This window comes from Taudactylus pleione, unplaced genomic scaffold (assembly GCF_031769625.1).
Source record: "Taudactylus pleione unplaced genomic scaffold, aTauple2 ptg000655l, whole genome shotgun sequence".
NCBI classification, from domain to species: Eukaryota; Metazoa; Chordata; class Amphibia; order Anura; family Myobatrachidae; genus Taudactylus; species Taudactylus pleione.
This window is the reverse complement of record NW_028285057.1, coordinates 1,412,691-1,438,745: the sequence shown is the minus strand read 5'-3', so window position 1 is coordinate 1,438,745 and position 26,055 is coordinate 1,412,691. Positions and strand designations below refer to the sequence as shown.

Sequence of the window (26,055 nt, the reverse complement as noted above, 5' to 3'; positions counted from 1 at the left end):
CAGTGACATAACCGCTTTCTTATGTCATTGATGTATGATGCAAATATGTATGATATATAGTGTATGTTGCACCTTAGGTAGGCACGTATACACACACACACACACGTAATAAAATATCTCAGTAGTAATATATGTATTTATTATATATATAATGCAGACGCTGCCAGGTTGTCTGTGGCCTTGGCCGCCCCTATGCAGGCCCCCTGAGACCTGTCGGGCCCCAATCGCCCGCTTTGGTAACCTAGCGGTAAATCCACTACTGCCAGCTGGAACAGAGACCGCCATCCGCGGCCCCCTTTTGTGCCAGTACAGTTGTCCCCTTAGTCCCCCCCCTGTAGCCGGGCCTGGATGCAGGGGGCAGGAGTAAGAAGCAGGGGGTTGTGGGGAGATGCAGGGAACTGTGGTGACATGGCGTACGTTGTTAGGAGATGCAGGGGGCTGGGGCAAGATGGATTAAATTGCTCCCGTGTGAAGCCGGAGCGGGTTGCTAATAAAGAAATACAATTGAGGCTTTTAATGATCATATTTGATTTGCATTTTCACTGTATGCTGCCCCCAATTCAAGTCACTGACTACAATCAATACAAAAAATTCCCTATTCATATAAATGGCCTGATTCAGAGGTAAAAGCTAATCACGTTAATGCTGCGTCTTCGTACACAGCGGATCTCAGAAGATATTCAAATGTCGCAGCCTCCATCATTTTTGTACAAAGACGCCCACCGCCAGCTTGCCAGATCCGCCGCTTGCGTACAAAGACGTGGCATCGGACAAACATCACTCGCACCATCGGACCTCTGAGCCACCCAATCGTTGCTCAGAATGTCCATTGCGACTAAGTCCCTGGAGCCAGTACCACTGCATAACAGGACACAGTCACTGGTTGTGACACGCCCCCAAAACGATTGTGACACGCCTGTGATTTATTTGCCATTACCTCTCCCAAACAGTCACTGTCTGTCAATCATCCTGCATTATAATCCACACTAAGACCGCTGTCTCAAGCTCATCACAGCACACACGCGGTGCGACTCCGATGCATGCACAGGCTGAAAACATTGGCCGCTTGTGACCGAAATCGACACTTCCACCTCTGAATCAGACCCAATGTACTGTATACATTTATAACAATTTTTTTGTTCTATTATCAAAGAATTTACTTGTGATCAATATAACAAAGCAAAAATCTAAATTTGAAATAGAACAATAATTATGCTCCGTGGCAGGTAAGGCAGAGATTACAGAATTGATCTAGGATAGCACAGAACACTTTACACTAATAAATAGAAGCCTCCGACACCGGCATTAAAATAAGTGCATTCATTGAGTCTGGTTCCACTTTTACACAACACAGGAATATAACATATAGTTTACTGCCAGTAACTGTATGTAGTAATTCAACCACTTCCTCTTAACACATACACTCTACTCAAGGAAACCTTGATCCACACATACTCTCGTATTTTTAGATTTAATTTTCAAACACGTATAAGAGTTACTATGCTTATTGTATACTATATATAATGTGGGACAGTATCTGTCATATTGTAAAGCTATTCATTTTGTAACCACAGAGACACAAGGCTGCAGACTAAAGCTGGGTACACATTTGACAATATATTGGACGATTTACCAATTTCCGACGAATCGGAACGACACATCGTCCAGTGTGTGCGCGCTATTGCGCTCTCCAGCGCGTCATTCGTCCATCTTCAGGTGCAGGCCAACCTGAAGGTTCGAGGAACGACTTCATGCTTATGGATTCGGCCTTCGGGAAAGACATATCGGGCGGTCGTACACCAGATCGTGCAGTGTGTACGAACCGTCCGAATATATATCGTCCAGTCCAGGGGTTAAAGTGGGCCGGAATAGGGCAGAACTGCGTTCCTTCACTTCTATTTGGAGATGTAACCAGTTCCACCTCCTCCGACCCACCTGTCCGGCGCCGCAGGGAGGCTCCATTTGTTGGGTGCCTGCTGAGATTTTGTTACCAGCGGGTGCCCAGCTCCCTCCCCGCAGCGCCAGCCAGAGGCTGGAGCTCACTTTTGAGCTCCGGCTTCCAGCTTCCCTCCCCCCACCGGCACTATGGGAGAGAGACGTCAGAACGTCTCTCCCATAGTAACTTTAGAGGACTAGGAGCAGCCAGGCGGAATGGAGGCATGCAGGAGCGGGGCTTACGGTAAGTATTGTTTTTTGTGTAAGCGGCACTATAGGGGCATAACTACTGGGGGATTTACACAGGGGGCACTACTACTGGGAGCATTGCACAGGGGGCACTACTACAAGGGGTACCACTCCTGGAGGCACTGCATAAGGGGCACAACTGCTGGAGTCACTGCCACTACTGGGGGCTCTGCATAAAGGGCACCACTACTGGGGGCACTGAATAAGGGGCAACACTACTGGGGGCACTACCACTGTGGGCACTGCATAAGGGGCACTAGCACTACTAGGGGCATTGCATAAGGGGCATTACCACTACTGGGGCCACTGCATAAGGGGTGCCACTTCTGTGGGCACTGCATAAAGGGCACCACTACAATGGGCATTGCATTTGCATAAGGGGCACTACTGCTGTGGGCATTGTATAAGGGGCACTACCACTACGGGTGCACTGCATACAGGGCGCCAATACTGTGGACACTGCATTTGCATAAGGGGCACTACTGCTGTGGGCATTGTGTATAAGTGGCACAAATGTGGGCATTGTGTAAAAGGGGCACTCCTGTGTGTCATGCATGAATAATGGACATTACTATGTGGTGTAATATGAATCAATATTGTGCTACTGTGTGATGTGATGTGATGTAATTTGAATTGGAAATACTATTGTGTGACCGCGCTTCTTTTTTTCAGGGCACGCTGTCCCTTTTTTTGGAAAAGCGCCAAGGGGGAGGGCGATTTCCACCACTTCTCTAGGACTACTTTAAGCACTGGTCCAGTCGCATTTTCCGTCGCTGGGCACACACATCGTCCAGTGTGTAACCGGCTTAAGGGCTTTTTACACATGAAACAAAAAGTTCAATTACTTCTAACGCAACTGTATAATGTACAGCAGGGTGCATTATTCTTTAGAATACCCAGGTTTTCTTAATTAACGAGCGGATTATAAGGCTTGACATCGAAAGTGATCACTACATACATTTATACATATATTAGCATCACTTTGTGTACGGTTTCCTAATAATGTTGTCCCATCCCTAGACAGCAAATACAATTTTGTAACTACCACCATATACATGTCCCATATACACTGTAACCTATACCCCGACACCAAATGCAATCATTGTCCCTTGACAGTCAAACAACCAACTGCAGGAAAGCAGACACCCTGGTTCATGTCAGTACTACTGTACATACACCGAGAGGAGCAGTGAAACAATATCCCCAACCCTCCAGTCATACAATAAGAACCTGCTGTCAGTTCTGCAGTTACTGCCACGTCAGTACCACAAACTAATGCAGAGATCCATAGTAATAAATAACATATAAGATACCAGTACCCAGCCTAATGTGCCAATATGCTCTGTGCACCTCTCCCTGGCAATACATGATGGATGACATACTTATTCAGCAGCATGCCTACTCTGGGGCTCTGAGTGACAGGAGACCAGCTGCGAGCCCGGTGGCCGGGTGTTCTCTCTGTACAAGTGCAGCTTGCATAACCTTCATCAGGGTACATACCAGGTCTATATAGCGTAAAGAGCGGCTTCTCTCAGTGGAGGTCCCGCCAGCAGCTTCTTCACCTGCCAGAATAATCTCTTAAAAGCACAGACAGAGGACAGTAGTACACACGTGTATGGTCAGAGAGGACTCCCAGCCTTTAAGTACAGCGCTACCATTTATGTCTCCAGTGCAGGATCCATTTTGGTAGAGACATTTGCATAAGGGGAAATATGAATTTTGGTCTTCGAGAATATGGCTCCTGCACGACGATTGCATCAGCCAAATCTCATTGGAGAAACACGTTACTCTCCTCAAACGCGCTGCTGCCGCTGCCACTACTAACACTGAGGCAATTCATCATCAGGCTTGTTTTAGATGCTATTATGTAGCCACTGTGACATTCTCTTTCAGTTATTGGCATTTTATGGTTTTCTTTTTTTTTTCTCTGTAAAATGTGAAATTGAGGTTTCTCAGATCACATGCAGTGTTTACACAAATCAGATTGCAATGTAATTCAGTAAAAAGCTGCTTTATAATAAACTCTGTGTGCTGGTACATCTTGTGGAATCGGTATGAAATACTGCCGGACGCATGGTTCGCATCCCGACACTGGAACACCGGCAGTGAAGATCCTATCACAGTGATTCCCAACCTCGGTCCTCAAGGCACTATAACAGTCCTGGTTTTAGTGATATCCATGGTTGAGCACAGATAGTTAAATCAAAATAACAGGTACTAATTAAGTCACGTGCTCAAGTATGGTTATCATTAAAACCTGGACTGTTAGTGTGCCTTGAGGACCGGGGTTGGGAACCCCTGTCCTAACAGGTAAGTATCTTCACTAATTACTAACATAACATCCCCCCCCCTACCCCTCCCTTAGGGGTGCCTAACCCTAACTCCCCCCCCCCCCCCAAAGTGCCTAACGCCACCTGTAAGTGCCTAAACCTAACCTCCCCTTCCCCGCAGCCTAAACCTAAGTCTCCCGGGGGGGAGGGGGGGTGCCTACCCCTAAACTCCCCTTCCCCAGCCTAGCCTAACCCTAACCTTCCCGGGGGGTTGCCTAACCCGGAGTCCCCCCGGGAGCCCCCAACCTAACCCTTCCCTCCAGCGGCTTTCCGCGCCCGCCTTACATTCGATCGGTATGCTGGGCTCCCGGCGTAGGTAAAATGACAGGCGTCGGATCTTGATGCCTGTCATTAGACCCTTGCCAGGACTAGACAGTCGGCATTTAGAGCGTCGGCATCCCGACTACATACCCATCTTGTCAGATTATTGCGTGTAGGAAGGAACAAAAGGGAAATATTATTCTTTTATAATTAACCAGGTTATTTCACAGTCAGGTCATTGATCTGCCTAATATAGCGCATACATAGGGCGTATTCAATTAGGTGCGAAGTCGCTTTTGGCAAAAAGCCTTCGCCAGTGCGAACTTTTTGAACATACGCGCGTATCGCGCTATCCAATTGCCGGAGTTTTCGTATGTGCGGAAAAAACTCCATAGGCAGAAACTGGCCAAAAAATTTTCACCATGCCAGGGCATGGTGATAAAATGTCCCAGATCTCTGTATTTGACTAAAAATGTGGGGACTTGGTTCAGAACCCTTTGGACACCCCCCTAATGACTAATTAGGCAAAAAAATGCTTAATTCCTGTTAATATATGTAATTTTTTGGGTGAAAATTTAAAAAGTGTTGGAAATTTGGGTTTAAAGTACTGGGTCAGGTATTTTGTGGGGCTGTATGGATGCGGCAGGTGTTTTTCGGATTGTAGGTGGCTGCAGCAGGTGTATTTTTAAAACATTTTTAAAACTGCACTTTATAGACACAAAAATATACTATTTTACCCATTTTAATGTACCCCCAATATCACTTCCAATTTCCAAAAGATATTGCTTTTTATCATGTTTCCACAACGGCCATTTGACTCAATTTAAGAACCCAAATACTTTTATTAGGGCTACTAATACAAACTTCGGGAAACCCCCCAGCACCCTTGGGACAGTCCCAGAAAGATAAACGGTGTCAAAAAATAATAAAAAAAAAAGACTTTAGAACACCCCAAAAAAGTTCTTTAATTTTGGGGGCGAAAAAGTGCAAAGTTGGGGGACAAACTTATAAACTAGCGAAATAGACTTCAGGGGGGGCCCCAACTATGGGGCAGGTGTTTTTTGATTGCAGGGGCATTGTGGAAGGATGATTTTTAATGTAATTTAAAACTTCACTTTAGCAACTTAAAAACATGCTCATAGGCAAACGCAGGGGGGGGTTCCAGTTGCCTGGAAACCCCCCTCCCCAGGTCACACCATGTCCACCATAGAAATAGTAATATAGAATTGTATTCCTGCTGCATGTTCTTCTCAGTATAACAAATGAAATAATTCACACCACCTGTGGATCTTTTGTGTCAGCCAGTAATAAATACACCTGTGCAATTAGGAGATCTGTAAAAACATGCACTGTTAGGGGTGCACTGCTATGGACCATCAATAAGGTTAATTATTAATACCATATAATAATACACTATCCAGTGCATGATGAGACCATTATGTACATATATGTCCAGGGCAGTGCTAGGTTCTTCTGCCCACAGCTGAAATAAAAACATTCAGCTCAGGCAGGATGGCCCTACTGCTGCATTTAATGGCTTACTGTGATTGCTGGTCCTGTGTATGCTGGAATTATGACTAAAGCTGCATACACACACAACGATTGAGTTAATGAACGATTTTAGTAAACGATTTTCTACCTTGAAAAAATGAACTAAAATCGTTTACTAAAGTTGTTCATTTACTATGTTCATTTAAATGTAATGAACGATTTTTATGAACTACAAACGATTTTTGCATATTAACTTAATGAAAACCGTTGAGTTGACAAGTCTGACTGAACTACAAACTACAAACGTGAACGCACATGAACAATAATCGTTCATCGTTTGACTCAGAAAGTGAACGATTTTTTCAAACGATTATCGTTAAACGATATCGTTTAATGATAATCGCTCAAAAAATCGTTGTGTGTGTATGCACCTATACACTACACTTTGTATGACGCATAATAAAGCTGATTTAAGTGATAATTATGCCCTCTTTATGGACTGGCCACACTCACTCTAAAATCAAGCATTTGGAAACCCCCCTCTGGAAATCCTGCATTTGCCACTGATGCTGGCACCCATTTTCAAGTACCCCAAATTTATATATATTATATATAATTCTATAGTGATCCCCAATGTTAGGGCATATTTTGTGGGTGTCAGGCTGAGTTCCCCATTTTGTACAGGACTTTTAGCCTGTTTCAGTTTTGCCAGGTGACGTTTTTGTGTCCTTTCTAATTGAATACAAGGAATAGCGGGAGCGCGCCCGAAACTTTTCCACATGCAAAACAAGCGATGTAGGTGAAAAGTCCAGCAGGCGGAAAAGTATCACGGGTGTGAAACTAATTGAATACGGGCCACAGCTGGTGACATGGTAGCTGATTGGCTGGTACCTTATATCTTTTCACTTTATCTTCATCCAAGGCTTAGTAAATAGACCCCAAAGTCCTATATACATTTGTGAAAATATGAGCCAACAGTATGGGCTCGATCCAGTTAGGTGAGATGTACTCGCGTGTGTGAGTCATCGTGACAGTGGCCGTGCTTGACGGCCGCCCGGATTCGCCTGAAAGTGCTCTCTGCCCCATAGGACACCAAGCATATTCAGTCTAATTCAGTGGCGAGTCGGGGTGCGATGTGCTGGGCAGTTGCCGGCATTTTATCGCCGTTGCAATGGCACATCGCACCTAATTGGATCGAGCCCTATATGTTTTTTTATTTTTATACTTTGGCTACAGTTATATTTTCAACTGCGGTAAATCTTTGTACCTGAAATATTTTATTGGTGCCAATGTCCCTCTTTTTTTAAATTGTATAACTGCTATATTGTAACTTAGTGTAACTTAAATTAGTGTATGCCGGCTTACAATACCTCCGGACTCACACATTTTGTACAAAAATGTGCTAGACCAGGGTGAGATCTGGCTACGTGGGGGCAAATTGCCATGCCTGGAGTTTTTATGCAGCAGAAATTCGCCCCCTTTGCACCTAATTGGATTGACCCCTATGTGTTTGTTAAGTGTAATAAAATGACATAATCATGTACAGTGGCCGGGTCATGTGTTCAGTATTGCCATTTATTATACATAGCAATGGAAAACAGTCCGAGATGTAAGAAAATATTCTATTTACAATTACATGCAATTTTATAAAACAAACTGGTAATAATTAAGGAATGTCCTTTGTGAGTGACAATATTGGGAAAAGTATTGCATTTTAAGAACACGCTATGCTCATTTTGTAGATGGTGTATGTGGTCTTTGGCATAGTTTTATATAAATATCTTTTTAAAATGCGTTGACTATAAAATCCAACATGGAACTGAAGTGACCTTAAAGTTTGCCAGAACATTTACTTATCGCTTAACAACACAGATCGCAGTACAAGCAAAGGCATAATTCTGTTTGCTTTTAGTACTAGAACAACAAATAAAACCAAACCATGACATATAATGCTACCAGCTTATGTAACAAGAGCCTTTCAAACCCACATGGTTAATAACTGTACACTTGTTATATTTTAAAGCTAATAATTTAAAATAATAATATTTCTGTTTATTGCAATGATGCGCGCACTTTTCACTATGTAATATAATATATTTTATAATATAGTTAACCAGTAAAAATGCAGGGAATAAATTAGTGTAATATTTACAAGTAAGACACCCCATAGGAAACAGAAACTGTGAATTGTGAACATTATTGTGTAAATCATCATCCGATACCTGCTGCGATCCCTCCATTGCCGCTGGCAGCCGCCTCCGCCATAGGTTTCTATGGGGGATGCGATGCTGCCAAATGTATCAATATCAATGTATCAATATATTAGCCCCAGCAGCTAACGCCATCTGAAGGTAGCGTTAGCCGCTGTAGCCTATGGGGACTTACCGCGTGTCAGCCGGCGGAGGGATCTCCCAGATCCCTCCGCCAGCAATGGGCGCCGCTCATGTGCAGTCCGCGGGACTGCGCTTGCACAGCAGCCTCCGGCCACGTCGCAGGAACAGAGCCCGTCACCCTGCATGTGCCGGATCATACATTCGGCCGCTATGATCGCATTTTGCAATGCGATCATGGGCGGTACTGCATGCCCTGATCGCATTGCAAAATGCGATCATTAATAAATGGGCCCCTAAGAGTTTCAGATGTAAGGACCAGAATTAAGCACATCCTGAAAGAGGGTATCCAGATGGTAGATTTACAATAACAAGGTTGATAGTCAATGGCTACAGAAAAAAAAGGGATTTTTCCCTCCTGCACACTGCAGCAAAATCAACAAAAATACTTGAATCCTACATAATAATAGAAATTCAGATGTATTGGGTACATACATTTGCAAATATATGAATAAGCGCTGGGCCAACGTCAAGGCTCCTCTATACCAGCGATGGGTCGACACCAGAAGATCGACAGTCAATAGGTTGACAGGGTCATTAGGTTGACAGGGATATTATGTAAACAGGTAATTGGTCGACAGTGTCATAGGTCGTCAGGGGTGAAAGGTCGACATTCAAATGGTCAACACAAAAAAGAAATGTTGACACTTGCTTTTTTTCATGATTTTTAGGGTTAGGGTAGGCTAAAATTACCAACAAATAATGTCAACTTTTTTTGTGTGTCGACCATTGAATGTCAACCTTTTAACTCTTATCGACCTAAGTCACTGTAGACCTGCCAACCTAATATCACTGTCGACCCATTGACTGTCGACCTTTATATTGTACACCTATTAATCCACACCAGCAATGCCTAAGCAGCCAGTATGGTAATAAGGCTGCAACCTGGCGCACATGGATTTTGGGGTTGCAGCAGGCAAGATGCTTCCTGCACTGGGGGGAGAAGATTAATCTCATCCTCAGGACCCTAAGGGGTCTATTTACTAAGCAGTGTTAGGAGACAGAGTGAAAAGTGATAAGGTATCAGCTCCTAACTGCCATCTCACAGGCTGTGTTTGAAAAATGACAGTTAGGAGCTGATTGGCTGGCACCTTATCACTTTTCACTCTGTCTCCTAACACTCCTACTGTCTCCTAACACTGCTTAGTAAATAGACCCCTGAGTCCTTAAGCCTGAACCACTCCCTCCAATAAATTATCTCGGCCATAATGGTAGGAAGGAACAGACAGGCTAATGTTGGTGGAGGGCTCTGTCTTCAAATAGTGGGGCTTGCCTTCCTTTTCTTTCTCCTCCCCGGGAGAAGCAGGTGGGTTGCGATGGGGGCGGGGCCTAATGAGATGCGTTATTAAGCCCGCCCCCTTCGTGGTAAATTACCGTGACCGGCACAAATTTAAATAGGCTGTGGGGCTTAATGACGCAATTAAGAAATGTCATTAAGCCCCGCCCCTACACGGGGACCCGCGATTGCTGCGGAAATTCCCCCCATTTTGCCCACTTCACTAGGAAGTGGGCAGAATGTGGTAGAAATGCCTACCCTTCCGGGGGTGCGGGGGGTTACCCGAAAAATCAAGAGCCTCCCGCGAATACCGGGACGGTAGGCATGGGCTAATGTGTCTAACAGGGAAAACTGCTGTTATAGGGAGATGTTATTATAATAAGGGGTGCTGTTGTGGAACGGGGAGCTTTAACAGGCTCATGTATATTAGCCTAGGGCAGGGGTATTCAACATGCGACTCTCCAGCTGCTGTGGAACTACACATCCCAGCATGCAATGCCACAGTTTTATCATGTCCTACTAGAAAAACTGTCAGGACATGCTGGGATGTGTAGTTCCACAGCAGCTGGTGGGCCGCAGGTTGAATACCCCTGGCCTAGGATATCTGGGACCTCTTCACCACTAGCTGTATTTATTCAAAGTTTGGCACTTTGTGAAGGAGGGCCCATTAACTGACCAAAGCAGGGGTGTGTGCATAGGGAACTGCAGGGGTGTGTGCATTGGGAACAGCAGGGGTGTGTGCATTGGGAACTGCAGGGGTGTGTGCATTGGGAACTGCAGGGGTGTGTGCATTGGGAACTGCAGGGGTGTGTGCATTGGGAACTGCAGGGTCCTGTACACAGGACACCAAATTGTATGTCACTGTGGAGGAGGTGGTTTATTTTGACTGGGGTTATTCTTCCAAAGTGAAATAAAATTTTATTATCTTCAAAGTTAATTCTGAAATAATATAAAATAATTAAATGTAAATGTTTACAAGTTAAATTGAAGATGCTAACATCACATTTAACAGTAGTAAAGTCATTTTAAAGAGGAAGATTACCTACAAGATGAACACGGTGAATGGAAATAAAAGTTGAAGGGGTTTATGTACTTGTGCTTCTCTGTAAAATCCCTGTGCCGGCTGTTCGGATGCTACGTCCGAGCTGCTCAGTTTCTATAGCTATAGCTGCTCGGTAACAGTCTCAGCACCCCGGTGGGTAGTTTCAGTGTGATCATGTGATTGCAGTTTGCCAAATCTGGCTGGGGGCGGGGCTTGGTTCCCTAGGAGCTATTTAATTGGCTGCCTAGGGTGTAGGTAGCTCTATTTCTCCCTGCAGTGCAGATATATACAGTGTGAGGCTCTTTTCACACATAACGGTTTTGTCCAGACAGAGAAAAAACGTCAGGATTTTATTTCCTGTGGATAATTCCCTTTCATACACAATGGTTTTGTGCTGTGTGTAATGTTATTGCCGTGTGTTTGAATCTTTTTTCAATCTTTAAAACTGAAACCAAGGATGGCAGCCGCCGTAGTCAGTGGTTACCACGGCTGTAACACGGCGACCGTGCGGTGTTCGTGCAGTGTGGAAGCTCTAATGTATTTGTAACTTCCACTGAAGTTAAACAACAGTAAAAACCTGTCCAGTTTTTTGTCGGATGGACAAAACCGTTGTGTGTGAAATAGCCTTTAGGTGCTGTGGGTTTGTAAATCTACAAACACAATCGTATACAAGCATCTACTATTTGAATAGCTTTATATTTTGCAGTAGTGAGCAAAACACTGCATAGCAAACGCCATCCAAATTCTTCACAGAGCTCGCAGACCTCATATTCTTTGTAGACGGAAGGGGTTGGCCCTCTGACTTACTGGGAAACTTTAATGTAGTTCACCTAAACAGTGCATTAACATGGTCAACTCGAGTTGGGATATAAAAGTGGTTCTTGACAGAGGAAAGCCTTCTTCCTAAGCTGATTGAATTTATTCTATGGATACAGAGCCTCCCACCCATTAATCACCCACCCACCGTTTCCCCAGGCATGTTGGAAAAAGCTTAGACAATTTCGACACATTTCTTCTGTTGTTTTCCACTTGACTTCCATTGTATATTATCCAAAATTCTCCACTGATTGTTCAGCAGTCAACATGAGGAATTGGGGAAGTGCAGAGTAGGGCAGCTGGTGGTTCAGGGAACATCAGTCTGATTCTGAGTTTTCGTCTTTTGCCGCAGTGAACTTTAGGCTAATACCACGACAAAGCCCTTCCCTGGGGCACATCCATGTGTCCGGATGTGCAAGGGTTGAGTCGCCCACTTGTAGCATCTTTAGAAGCACCATCGGTTGCACCATTGGAACTTACACTAGCTCTGTGGCAGGTGAAATTCTCCAGTATGGCTGTGCATCTCTATATCCAACCGCTTTCAGCTACAAGCCATTTTTTGGCAAACCCCTCCCCCCGTTTGCTCCCAGTCAGCTTCCAGGAACGGAGCTTGCATTTCTGCTATTGCGCCTCTATATTTGTTCTGTAACTCAGGGCCTGATTCAGAGACAGACGCAGTAGCTACAACCGCAGTGTTTTTATACAAAGCAGCTGTGCAAACAAATACTAATACACCAGGAGGCGTCTAGTGTAAAAAGATGCCTACTGCAGATCCAAAAGCTAGAGACGGACATCGGAAGCCTTGCATCGAATGGTTGCCGTGATTCTGACATAAATCGAGCGATGCGATGGCAACTAGCTATCGTAGCGCAACCATTCGATAGCATAACCATTGCGATGGTTATGCTTCTAACCGAAATGGGGCGGAGCCTCTGTGAAAGAGGTGGAGGCCCCAGACTTAGAATAGAGGCTGTGCACATGCGCTTGGCATCTATTCTCCTGCTGCTCACCCGCTGCTCAGCTATGCAAAGCAGCGGTGTGTGCTCCCCCCCTCACAGCCAGCCATCGGATGGGCATCGGAAAGCTGCATCTGATGTCTGGCAACCATCAAATACCCAGTATTCAATGGAAAAATATTTCCATCAAATCGGAAACATCGATGGTTGCTAACCATCGGCTTCCAGTGTCCGTCCCTACTAATGGCTGCGTCAAAAGACACAGCATCGGATCCCTCTGCATGAACATTTATCATCTGAGTGACCCTCAAGTTACTCAGGATGAGATGACTGGTGTTTTCATGCTGCCGGGGCTCATGCGCAAATCTCTCACTATCGGAAGTGTACATAAACCATAGGATTTGCGTACGTTTGAATAAGGCTCTCTGTTCAAATAAAATTTTCAAGCGTGTGCAGTGCGACTCAGACGCATGTTCAGGCGAAAAAACATTGTCAGTTTGCTTGACTATCAGAACAACGTCAGAATCAGGCCTATTCTGTCCATTTGTGGATCTATGGGACAGATTTAATCTCCCTGTCCAAAATTTATGGACATTTCGCCAGGTTGTACACTTCACATGCTTCTTAACAATAGACAATGCATTGGCTACTGAGTTATCTCCCTTTAAAGTATGTTGTTCCTCTAATGAACCTCTCAAGCCCTTTATCTCATTCATAATCTACGCCTGGAATATCGCTATCCCAACCTTCCCAGCATTGCACAGGAAATTGATTATCATTTATGATGGTAAACAATGAAAGGAGCTCTTCTGATTTACCCATGCGACCTCGCAAAGTATCCCCGTCCCTGAGATGCACTATACATTCTTAACTTGTGGTATAGGTGACTGAATCTACTTTATAAATTTGTCCTAGGTCATCCAAAACTGGATCCGGTTAAAATCCCGGCACAGGGGATTCCAGCGCTTAGAATACCTGTGCAGGAATCCCGACACCTGTCAGAATCCCGGCCCCGGCATCCTGACAGCCGGCATCCCAAAGGTAAGTAGCGGGGTTAAGGGAAGGGTTAGGGTAGGTACTATGGAGGTAGGATTAGGTTTAGGCACAAGCGGTTCCTGAAAACAATCCAATCAAGGGTAGACCTCCCTTTAATTAGTTTCATGGTCATATTCCCTGTTCAAGGAATTGCAGCCATCAGCTAGAAGAGGTACTGACTACAGCCCTCCAACAGGGCTGCTGTATGCTGGAATATGTATATGTATAAATATATATATATATATATATATATATATATGTGTATGAGTGTATATATATATATATATATATATATATATATGTTAAAATATATACATACATATACACATATATGTGTACACATATATGAGTGTGTGTATATATATATATATATATATATAACATTAATTGATAGGGGCCCCCACACATTTGTTGCCCAGGGGCCCCCACAGACCTTAATCCGGCTCTGCCTGCCATAACAGGAGGATAGTTGTATATTTGTGTGCGTTTACCATGTGTTTCTTAACAATAAAAAATAAGCCATAAAATGTTATTTTTGGTGCCCATGCTTATACACTAAGCATGGTGGTGGGATTATCTGCTAGGGGCACTAACAATAATCTTGCCTAGGGCATCAAATTGCTTATGGCCAGTTCTGCCAACATTACTATATTTGACTATTTTATATGTTTTTATATGTGTTTTGCAATTTTAATCTTTTTTTGCATTTGCATTTATTAAACAGATATTTAATCTGTGCTCCCTGTTGTTCTTTCTCTCGTTCCCCCTAAACACCACATCACACCAATTCAGGAATGGTTCAAAAGGATCCATTAAAATATGGAGATAGAAGACTGTCATCAATGCATATGGATAGTTACTCTGAAGAATATGGGGCCTATTCATCAAAGATAAATGGCCCGGTAACCATGCGGAAAAGCTAGTTTCCGCATATTTTTAGTTACCGGGCCATTCATCATCAGGGGTTTGATAGGACCCCCTTGTTATTCAGCAAACTCCAAAAACTGAAAGTTTTCGAAGTTTGCTGCGAGAACAAGCGCCATCTTCAGACGGCGCTTGCTCTCGTAGACCCGCTCTTTCCTATGGGAAGGAGTTCCGGGGATGCGAAGAGGGATCCGAGCAGATCCCTCCGCCGCCTCCTCACTACCTCCCCGGCAGCTGTGCGCATACGTGACCTCGGGAGGAGGTTAGTAACGCAGCTACATCTGTAGCTGTGATACTAACCGAGGGGACAGCTGCTTTTTGGAACGGTTGTCCCCTCACCGAAGCAATGGTGAATTGCTCCGGTGCAAAGTTTCACCTGCAAGTTGGATACTTACTGTAATAACCCTCGCAGCGAAATCAATCTTTCATCATCGGAGGCCATACGGCCTTCGATGATGAATAGGCCCCCTATGTACCTAATTGGCATTACTGGCTAGAGTTTAAGGAATCGTCCAAACATTCAAGATACGCAAGCTGTACTTAACCCTGATACCTTACCTTATTGTCTTGCCCCCTTACAATTTTTTTTACTGAAACACAATAAGTACAGCATATTCAAAATTATTTTATTTAATTAGATGGTAAAACAAGAATATCTTCATTTTCTGCTAAACTATGACAGGACCCCTGAGGACATAGATCTAATGCTTCATACATAAGGCATAAGGGAACATACCACGAATAAAACAAGTGTTTCTAGTATATAAGATTGCCTAAAGTAAAGTGTGTGATATATGGCTTCAATTATTTACTGATTACTAACTGCTAAAAAATGCAAATCAAACCATTGAACCCAGTCATATATTTTTTTTTATTCTCTAACTTTAAACTACACAGAGCTGGTATTGGTTGCTATGGTTGTTGCAGATTACCACATTTGAGCAATCATAGGGCCGAATTCAATTCAGTGTGATGTTGAATAGCTGTGGGAGGGAGCTCCCGCAGCTATTCAATTCAATGCGCTGTTAGCGTTGTCGGGAATGGGTTAAGTCTGAGAATACCGGTTATCATGACTTAACCTGGGTGTATAGGCACGGTAACCGGCATTTTCTGACTAAAGTGCCAAACAGCTGCGCGCCCGGCACTTTTGTCGGATTTCACCTCGCATCCCCAGGGGCGCCGTGTATTTAATAGCTTCGTGAGCTCCCTCCTGCGGCTATTCTACATTGCACTGAATTTAATTTGGCCCATAGTAAACATAGGCGAAAGTAGACATTTGGTACCCAGTACCAACCCCTCACAAGAACTTATGTTGCCTTCAGTGTTGCAAATCAAAAAACAATTTTAGGGACAGAATAATAGGCGCGGTCTTGAAATGGGGAGGTGTCATCATGACACTCCACCCACTCCACAACAGTGCCCCAAACTCACATTACACAACACAGTAGTACCCCTTATTCACATAACTCCACAAAGTAGTGCCCACAATTCATGCTATGCCACACAATAATGCCCCTTATTCACATTACCCTACCCCAGGCTTGCCAACCCTCACGATTTGGCCGGGAGCCTCCCCGAACATCGGGTGCTGCTCTCGCCCCCACGGAAAGGCAGGCAACCCCCACACTAATGATAAAAACCCCCGCAGTGGGGGTGACGGTGATGCGATTCGCGCTGAATTGCATCATCATGGCCCCGCCCCCTTCATAATGCCTTTAATTTCGGCATTGTGAAGAGGGGGCGGGGCCACAGTGACGCGGTCGCGCGGCCCTGCCCCCGCTGCATACAGTGTCATTGTCCAGCCATGCCCCCCGCTGCATACAGGCATTCAGCTCCCTCCTGGAAGGAGGGAGCTGAATGTCGGCAAGTATGCCCTACCCTCCAACATGACCCCTTCCATCCGGTACAAAATGCTCTGCTTCTGGACTTCCCTTCTACTTAATGATTGCAGCCACCTTTGTTGAACTAGAAAATAGATGAGGCAAAATAGATGCACAGGTGGCTGCAATCATCAATTAAGAGAGAAATCCAGGAGCAGAGCATTTTGTACTGGGTGGATGGGGTAATGTTGGAGGGTCTGCATTACGCCACACAGTAGGGCCCCTTGTGCACATTATGCCACACAGTAGTACACTTATTGCATATTATGCCACACAGTAGTTCCCCTTTTTCACATTATGCCACACAGTAGTTCCCCTTATTCACTTTATGCCACACAGTAGTGCCTCATCCACATTATGACATAGTAATGCCCCTTAATCATATTGGGATCTATTCACTAAGCCTTGGAGAGAGATAAAATGGAGAAAGCCAATCAGCTCCTAACTGACACTTTACAAGCTGTGTTTGAAAAATTACAGTTAGGAGCAGATTCGCTGTAACTTATCTTTCTCAATTTTATCTCTCTCCAAGGCTTAGTGAATAGACCTCATTATGTCAGCCACAGTATAGACCCTTACTCACCTATTCATCTTCTTTTCTCCGATAATCCCCACCCCCTTTTTTACGCTCTCCAGCCCCTTGGGTTCCTGGGGAAAAAAAACCCTGGCTCCCCATTGGTTGACGGCAACCATCTTTCAGTAGCCTTCTATGGGGGCAGCCTTTTTCTGTTACTACTGCTACTCAGCCACGGCACTACAGCACAGAACGGCCGGGGAGCAGGCGGCCGTGGCCATGGATCATTAACATTGTAATGGCAGAGGGGAGAGGGGACAGATGGCATTCACATGGGAACGCCTCCGTTTGGGCAGCCACTCCCCTGGCCCGCCCACCAAAGGGGGCATGCTGTCACTCAACATCGACAGCATGCCCCCTTTGGTACGAGACGCGGAGTGACGGATTGCCCGTCGCTATCCGGGTCTTGCACATGCGCACGGCGGAGCTGGCTCCGTCGTGCGCATGGGCTCTGGGCCACCATCGAACCGGTTGCGAGCATTCAGCGCTTGCGACCGGGTCTGAATCAGGCCCAGTATCCCTTCTCTCTGTAATCCATGTGGATGCATGCACTGTGCACAGGCAAAAACAGATTAACAATGTAGCCCCAGGCCACCACATAAAAATAGGCCCATAAGCATGACAGCATGATGATGACCGGCTGCCCAGCTGTATTAAAATTGTATTTATATTTTCCTCATAAAATGTTGCAATTTTTCTACTATTAAATAATTACTTATGCCTGGCATACACTGCCAGATAAAATACCTGTCAGACCGACAGACATTTTATCTGGCAGCCTGTAACCCAGCAGATATCACAGGCATACACATATCTCACAGTGTATTGGCCCCGATATCTGCACTCCATCCCTGGAAATTTTGCTTGGGACGGGCATGCTGGATCAATCGATATTTTACCCTTGGTCGCCCGCACACACAGTACAATTATCGGGGTGATCAGCTGATATCAGGTGGGTTGCCCTGATAATTGTATAGTGTATGCCCAGCATTAGTGACACATTGGGACAGATAGTGTAGAGTACACGCCCACATGGCACTTGCCACACCCACACAGCACTGGTCACACCTCCTCTTCTCAAAATTGGCCCTTGATCGGTTTTAGGGCCAGTATTTGTGGTCCTTAATCTGGCCCTATGCTTATGCATCCACCTGGTGGAGTTTCACACTTGGGTACATACAGTACATTGTATCCATTAGCGTATTTAGAATGGGTGCAAGGTCTGCGGTGCACACGGGCCCCTGGGTCCAGGGGGGCCCACAATGCACACCCTGCACCCATATTATATTATACTTATCTCTTTGGAGTCCCCAACTGGCGTTGCAGAGAGAAATCACTGTGAAAATGGCATGTTGGGGATTTGCATAGTCTCCGGAAACATAGCGCAGGTGTCAGGTTCCAAGATACATACGTGTGCGCAGCAGACTTTGGCACAAAGAGTCTACTGTGCTGCTGAAGAGGAGGGGCCCGCATGGAGACTGCAAGTGGGTCCCCTCCTCCCTTGACCTCCTCAGATTGTATCCTGTGGCAGGGGGGCGTACACTCTCTCTCTCCCCCAATTTGTGGGAACAGGCGTGCCAAGAGCCGCGCCTGGCCCAGGTAAAAGGGGGCGCGCCTAATCGCGGAATGTGTGGCTACGGCCCCTTAGGGGAAAAAATTTGTAAATAAGACACTTTGCAGCGCCTCTGTGATATAAGAGGGGGGGGTGCGGTGCCGGGCCCCACCAGCAAGCCCGGGCCCGGGTAATTATTATCCACCCCCCCCTCTTGGCGCCCCTGTGTGGGAATATAGAAGTAGATGTATCAAATCTTTTAAAGGGCAAAAGTTGAGAAGTTGCCCTTAACTATCTAGCTATCATTTATCTAGTACAGTCTCTAAAGTCTACTTTAGAAGGTTTGAGCTATCTCCCTCGTAATCTGTTAAATCTTCCGCCTAAAACATCCACTTACAAGATGCCTTCTTTAGTCTGCAAAGGGAATCAGTATGATATACCGCCGGCCGCTAAAAAAGGTAAGTACACTAACCCTATTCTACCCCCTTACCCTAACCCTCCTTTAGGGGTTCCTAACCCTAACTTCCCCCCCAAGTGCCTAACCCTAACCCCCCCTAAGTGCCTAAACCTAACCCCCCCTTCCCCACAGCCTAAACCTAAGGCTCCCGGGGGGGTTCCGGGGGTGCCTATCCCTAACCCCCCCTTCCCCTAACCTAACCCTTACACTAAGTCCCCCCAGGGAGCCACTAACCTAACCTTCTCCCCCCCCCGCGCGGCTTCAATCGGTATGCCGGGTGTCGGGCTCCCGGCATAGGTCTAATGACAGGCATCGGGATTTCGATTCATGTCATTTGTACCTTGCCGAGAATTAGACAGTCAGGAAGCCGGCGGTCGGCATTGCAACCGTCGGCTTCCTGGCTGCATCCCCTGCAATGACCTTCTGACAATTGCTCGATGCTGTGCTCCTCCTTTGAAGATTCTGGATACTACCTGCTTGGCACCTCTTCTGATGATTGCGTACTGGTTGAGGACTCTCCAACAATTTATGTCCCTGCATGAGCTCCCCAGGCTTCTATGACTTAATTGTGTGCAGTTCCTGGAGGGCTCCTGGTGCCTCTTGGCTCCAGTGTATCCTGCCTTAAACCTACTAAGTTAACTCAAACTCAGGAGACCCATTTTAAGTCCCTCCTGCAGCTCACTGATAATAGTAGCTGGTGGATACTCTTTAAGCGATGGCTATATGCTACAGCTAGACTTAGGGGTTTCTGCTGCACCCTCCACTGGACCATCAGGACACTGGTCCACACAGATAAGAGTTGGAGTGCCACAGCCACAGGAAAGGAGCACCAGATGCCACTGGACCACCAGGGTAAGTGAGCAAAATTTATCAAAATACTTTTTATACATAGAGTTTTAAACATACATGTCATGGCACTGCAGCCCAGAACCAAGTGTTCCCAGCTACAGTGCAGTTTTTAAAACACAATTCGGCTCTGTCCACCCGCTTGGACCACAACGTCCTTTCCTTCTACATCACATTGCCTTCACCCAATCATCTTCTCATCCTCACTTGACTCACTCCTCTCCACAATTTCAGGCAGCCCTGCCCTAATGCTGCTGTCTCATTCTACTTCGCAACCCTAGGTAAGGCAGCTCCAGCAATCTCACACCATTTCGTCTCCGATGAGCCAAACCCCAACCGTGGCACTCCAAACAGCTCTGCAGAAGTGCTACTATACCACCAAGTTCCAATGGGAAAAGTGGCACTCCAATGCAGACATCTTCCATTATAAATGTATTCTGTATTTTTACTATATTTGCTTCTCTCTCAAAGCAAGCCTAATTTAGATCCCCAAGATCCACCCAGTCACCCAAACCCTGTTGCCCACAGTGAAGTTGCTTCTCTGCCGACCTCAACCATCCTCACCTTCTTCCCTTCCAGTTTAAAAGCAAAATCGACACCATGGGCCAAATGTAATAGGGTGTCAGTTTTAGCAACAGTACAAACTCGCACCTTCTCGCATTTTTTAAAAGTGCGAGTTTGTGCTGTAACTCGCAAATTCAATAGCCTGCAAAATTTTCAGCTCAATGCTACTACATTTGCGAGTTTAGGCAAGTTTTTCCCTATGTAAACTGACACCTTTTAATGCGACTAGCATTAAAAGGTGCGAGTTATACAGAATCATCACAGATCAGTGAGATCCTTGATGGTTTCTGTGTGTGTTTAAAAAAAAAATTGCGTGCAGCCCCCCCCCCCCCACCAAAAGCCTCACCAGCCCCAGGCTTTATAAAACCTGTCCTGGTTCTAAAAATACAGGGGACAAAATGCGTAGGGGTCCCCTGTATATTAAGAACCAGCACAGGGCTTTGCAGAGCCGGTCCTGGTTATGGAAAAACAGGGGACAAAATGAGTAGGGGTCCCCTGTAAATTCTATAACCAGCACTGGACTCTTTCTAGCAGGGGGTAATGCCACAGCCAGGGAAAACCTTTCCCCGGTTTCCCTGGCCAAAGCATTACTCCTGACCGTTAGTCGGGCCAGGCCGGGGATCCCTGAGGAGTTGGCGACCCCCCCTCCAATAAAGGGGTCCCCCTCTCCAGGGCACCCCAGGCCTAGACTAATAGCCCGGGGCTATCCTCGGCACCCTAGGGCGGTGGGTGCCGGGTTGATAGTGTTTTACTGAAGTGTAAAATAGTGGTTAAAATATTGGCCCTCATTCAGAGTCGTTCGCTATTTGCGGTCGTTCGTTCAAAAACAAGGGGTGGCTATTCAAATGATCCGTTCGCACATTGCAGTCTGTTCACACCTCTAAGTCTGAACGAGCGAGCAAAACATACGCTCGTTTATTTGATAAAAACGCCCCCTGGCCGCACGCACCATACGTCATGTCCGCTATCTATTAGATTAATCGAGTACATCGTACAGCGTATGAACTGCTCGCTATTCTTGTGGTTGGTTTTTTCAACCGCTATTTTGCGAGCAGTTCTGAGTTTAAAAAAACCAAGTGACGTGGTCAATGACGCTGCTGGATTAATTATGCACACCCTTAAAACGCCCGTTTTGACCTTTAAGCACGCCTGCGTTCGAATTCCACTCCCCCGTTTTCAAGCACCTTCCCCTGTTACCACCCACATACGCCTCATTCTGTCACTCAAAATAGCAGGCACTCGCTATATAGCGTACAAACGATTTTCGGCCGCACTGACTGGTTCGCGCATGCGTACTAAAAACCGTACGCATGCGCAGATGTGCGATCATCGCTCGGAACGAGCGTACTGCCGCTAACGAGCGGCTCTGAATGAGGGCCATTGTCTTTAGTTGTGGTACTACACGTCCCAGCAAGCCTCCACCGCATGGTGGTATTTGGAGAACCACAAATACCAGCATGCGGGGCATTACGGGCCTGCTGGTACTTGTGGTTCCACAGCCAAAGAAATACGCAAAAAAACACACACACCGTGAATGTAAAAGTCTATTCTAACATACCAGGGGCGGGATGCACTAATAATTACCGCCGGATACTGCAATTGTACAGATCGCATATGCACTAACATATGCGATCTGTACAGCAAAGGACAGCTCTTCCAATAAGAGCTGTCCATTGCGATCCCAGCCGCCGTGTGGACTTCCGGGTTTATGACCCGGGAGTCCATCTGCGCATGCGCAGAGAGACACGGCGGCCAGCTTATTGATGCATAAGGAAAATGCGGTAAACAGGGGTTTTACCGCATTTTCCGTTTAGTGCATCCCGGCCCTGCACACTCACACTTTTCTATTGAACTGACACCCTATTACACTGGAGAGTTGTGAAAAATTGCGAGTTTAGCACAAAACTCGCAAATTACCAAAAAAGACACCCTATTACATTTGGCCCCATCTGTCCAAAATAATCTTCTCTCACCAGGTCCATATCCCCAGATACATATTGTTGCGCCTTACAAATAAAACAAGATGAGCATTATAGAACAAAAACACAGATTAATGATCAATACTGGATATTAGTTTATTACACATGGCCTTCGATGGTGGCGATTCAATTCAGAGCGAGGTGAATAGCACTGGGAAGTTTGGTTTTCGGAGCTATTTAATTTACCTTGCATCTTTAGTCCGACTATAACAACTTAATCTGGGTGTTTAGTCGCGAGAACCAGCATTCTCAGACTAAAGTGGTGGCCACTAGGCTGCTAGCGCCGCACTAAGGGCATGATTCAGACCCGGTCAATAAGCTGCGAATGCACGCTAGGGGCGATTATCGCACATCTGCGCATGCGTATGCGGCAAAGTACACATGTGCGAACCAGTCACTGCGGCCGGGAATCGTGTGCTCGCAGTACACAGACTGGACACTACTTTGAGTGACAGATTGCACCGTTTGTGGGTGGTGACAGGGGAAGGTGCTTGTGAACGGGGGAGTGGATGTGCGAACGCAGGCGTGTCTGAGCGTCAAAATGGAGTTTAATTGGTGTGCATAATTTAGCAAAGTAGTGTCATTGAACACGTCACCTGGTTGTAGTTTAGCCTGAACTGATCGCAGCGCTTGCGGTGGGGTAGGGGCTACCTCAAGTGCTGCGTGCAGCTCCGATGGGTCTCGATGTTACCGATTAATCATACACTTCCTGGAGATGACGTGTGCTAAGAGAGGAAGGTGGGCGGCTTTATACTCCTGCGTGCGCTCACTGCCGTCGCCCTCTAAGACATAGAGGGCGTCCTTAAGCCAGACAGTGCATTCACTGGATTTGCATACCCGGCCCCTTTTGGCAGCGAGTGAGCACAGCTTAGCGACTGGGTCTGAATCAGGCCCTAAGCCGGAAAACAGGAGGGTGCGAGAAGAAATCCTTTAGTCAGGCAAGCTGGATTGCATAGCTCCTGGAACTCCTTTCTGGCATTATCAACAGAGCGCTGAATTGAATTGCCCCATATGTAACTTACTTGTCAATGCAAAATATTGTTACTATATGTGGATTTGGAAATGTGTCATTTTTCCACCAGAACTGTATGTTACCTGAAGCCGGGAAACAGCCCAAGCTGTAATTGTGGACTGTGGTGCAGTCACTGCAACTCACAGACCAGTCTCAGTCTACCCAGTCCTATTCCGCAGACCAGTAGAGTGCATACTTCCAACAGCGACGTGCAGTCAGGGTAGGCAGGGGAGGCTCTGATACTCCTGAGATTTGATATAAAAATTATTAGAATAATACAAAGAAAATATTTGTAACTTATAAACATCTTCTTTGTTTATTGTAAAAATGTTCTATAGTTAATACTCACCAGCTTCGTGGAGCTCCCTGGGACTGTAGGGAGACAAGAGATGAGGCAGCAACAAAACAGCCTCGCTTCTGTATAGTCAGACACTGCTTGCAGACCTGGTGGCGAGGCCACACCACAGGCAGTAAGCTGCACAGAAAGAGAGCTAATAGAGGCTTGCCTCTGGGTATGGGGGTGTGCTTTAAGCACTGACGGACACCTTGAATGTGTCATGTGACCAGGAAGTGTCCTGCACTGTTTAGAGATTGGAGCAGCAACAGCAAGAGAAGACACAGTGATGCAAGTAGGAGAATCAATGGACAGTGAAGCTTAGTGTAGTGAGGGGAAAGTTACAGTGAGTAGGGGGAGAGACAGGCTCCCAGTACTCAGACCTATCTCTATGTGTGCCTCCCCAGCCATTAACCTCACTGCACGTCACTGACTTCCAATTAGCTCTCAAAAACAGAATTTGACTGGGCAGCATTGAGGACAGTGAGACAGGTGCCGTTGCCCTGGACGCAAGGCCTAGGAGGCAGCACAGCGGCCCATCCCTAGTCCCTGAAGTGATGGATTAAGACACAATGTCGGCCCCCAGCAACATATTAGTCTGGGCCCTTAATCCCCTCCTTTATAAAAATGATTTTTGGTAATCCAGGCCTCTCAGTGCCCATTAGGCCCTAAGCACAAGCCTAAACTGACTAATGGAATAACCCGGCTACTTTCTGAAGACTCCTAATCCCAGAACTCCAGTGTTGCAATTTGTAGAGGAGCCACAGAGAAAAATAAGGGCCAGAACATTGGGGTGTGAAAATGAGTGTGGGGGTGGGGGGGGGGGCATTATTGACAAAGAGGACGGGATGAGAAAGTAGGGAGTGGGATTGGGGGTGGAAAATATGATGATGCAGGAGGGTGCGCACCTCTAGACCAAGGCACAATACTGTGCAGGTATAGCACTGATTTAACTAAATGTCTTGTCACATCGGCTTGGACATAAAGAAAGACTCCCAGCTGCAGGTAACGGCTGTGAACAGGGGAAACAGACCACAGCGCACAGGGGACTTTCCCACTCTTCCGGGTGTCCAGGAGAGCTATCTGAGATTAGGGAGTCTCTCAGATGTTCCGGAAAAGTAGGCAAGTATGAAGCAGACCCCAACTACCCTCTTGCTATATAAGTGCAAAATGAAGCGGGATTTCCCAAAGTGAGATAAAATCCCTTTAAAGGTAATTATTACAACCTTACATAAGCAATTAAAAGGTGGTGTGGGGCTTTTGTTATAATGGGTTTGGGTATTGTTACAAAGTTGGTCTGGAACTGTAAATTTAAAGTGGCACTTACATGCTGGGTAAATCTCGCAATGAATGTGAGTGCCGATTAAAATTTTCAACTGGCTATTTAAGCACATACCTCAGACAGCACTGCTCAGTGGTATCCACAGAGATTATTTTATTTCTTAGCATTATCAAACACCTATTTTCACCGGCGTAATACAATGTAGGAGGCAGTACTGAACAGAGGGACATGGACATGTTGAGTACAGAATCATGACAGTCATTTCGGGTGCAATATCACACAATGCTTAGGGCAGAATAAACATTTATATTTGTATATACCTTTTTATTTTCAGTCGACTCTAAATTTTGACAATGTTTGAAGAATAATAATAGTAATAGGGATACTGCACTTACTTATGCGCCCTGTGATGACGAGCTGGACTCGTATGTACAGTATCTCTTCTCTCTGGCAGGTCCCTGAGCTTCCTCAGTGTTGCTCTCACCTGCAGCCAGCAGCAAATACAGCCAGATGCACTGTGCCACGTGGATGTGTGTTGTCATTCCCCTCTCCATCCCCCCCCCCACCCCCTAGGGTTCCGTCCTACACACACCCACTTGTAAAATTAATGCTTTAACCCATTTGGTGCCTCTTGTAACTTTTGCAAGGGCTACAACAGTAGCCAATAGTCAACCTCAAAACAGCATATAACATTATCATTGCATCTATCAACGATACAAAGAGTTATTTGAAGCACATTCAAGCTTTGTACATAAATGTTGTATAGTTATTTAAAGACCCATACATGACAGGAAACTGTAGGAAAATTAGCACTTTCTTTAAAGAAAATGCGATGGTTTATATAATTTGTGATTTATTTATTTTTTAAAC

At 45.8% G+C, this 26,055-nt stretch overlaps 1 protein-coding gene across 3 annotated transcripts in view; it reads right to left on the bottom strand.

Moving 5' to 3' along the window:
* Positions 1 to 25,638, bottom strand: part of LOC148478435 (sodium-dependent neutral amino acid transporter B(0)AT2-like) — an 80,804-nt gene extending 55,166 nt beyond the window's left edge. Inside the window, exon 1 of one of the 3 annotated variants that reach the window (XM_088455438.1) lies at positions 25,581 to 25,638. The gene's annotated coding sequence lies outside the window, so the exon portion shown is untranslated. Of the gene's footprint in view, positions 1 to 3,566; positions 3,659 to 3,684; positions 3,820 to 25,580 lie in introns of those variants that run through there. The other 2 variants (XM_088455435.1, XM_088455436.1) reach the window with 2 other exon arrangements.
* Between the last annotated feature and the right edge of the window lie 417 nt (positions 25,639 to 26,055).